The following is a 952-nucleotide window of genomic DNA, read 5'->3' as shown; positions in this document are numbered from 1 at the left end:
TATATATATATATAATATAAATAAATAAGGGGACAAAATTACCCCAATATTAAGTTTAATAAAAGTTCAATGCACATGTGATAAAAAAAATTTTAAAAAAATTTGGTACATGAGTATGGGAATTATACAAAAGTGGGAATTATGGGTAGCTAGGCATGAATTTAAAATTATATAGAGTATATGTATATTAGGTGAGAGCTTAGGTTAATTGAAGATTCATATTATAGCTCACTTGGCCATACATATATCCTTACCTTTACCTCAGCCCCATTACAACCTTGAAAAGACCTCATGATGTTTGCATTAGTACATTAAATATATGTTGATTGGTTAGATGAAGAACAAAGTTTTAGAAAGCATGATTAGAGAAGACTAGAGTGAATTACCCTATACACTTGAGAGATTAGAGTGATATACACTACCAGTGAGGGTTCAGTGCTTAATTCTATGTTCCCTGCTTTCATGAGCTATCTTCTTACAAGTTTACTTGCTTTTTATTGTATGATTTGAATTAGTGAAATCTGATTTATTTTTGTCTTGGAGAACTTATTTATTTTTAACCAAGTAGGTAGAAACATTTCTTTGCATGTAGTTGCATTCATATAGATAGGTTGCATTTCATATATTCTACTATTCCTCTTCATTCTTTATAGCTTCTCTTGAGCTTAGCATGAGGACATGCTAATGTTTAAGTGTGGGGAGGTTGATAAACCACTATTTTATGGTTTATCTTGTATTCAATTGAGTGGTTTTTATTAACTATTTACCCACTTATTCATACTATTTGCATGGTTTTACATTTGCCTTCCTAATTATGTGCTCTGATTGAAAACATGCTTCTTTGGACTTATAATTGCTAATATTAATCCTCTCTTATCACCATTAGATGCCTTGATATGTGTGTTAAGTGATTTCAGAGATTACAGGGCAGGAATGGCTCAGAGGATGGAAA

The sequence above is a fragment of the Arachis ipaensis genome, chromosome B10 (assembly GCF_000816755.2).
Source record: "Arachis ipaensis cultivar K30076 chromosome B10, Araip1.1, whole genome shotgun sequence".
Taxonomy (NCBI): domain Eukaryota; kingdom Viridiplantae; phylum Streptophyta; class Magnoliopsida; order Fabales; family Fabaceae; genus Arachis; species Arachis ipaensis.
This window is presented reverse-complemented; position numbering follows the sequence as displayed.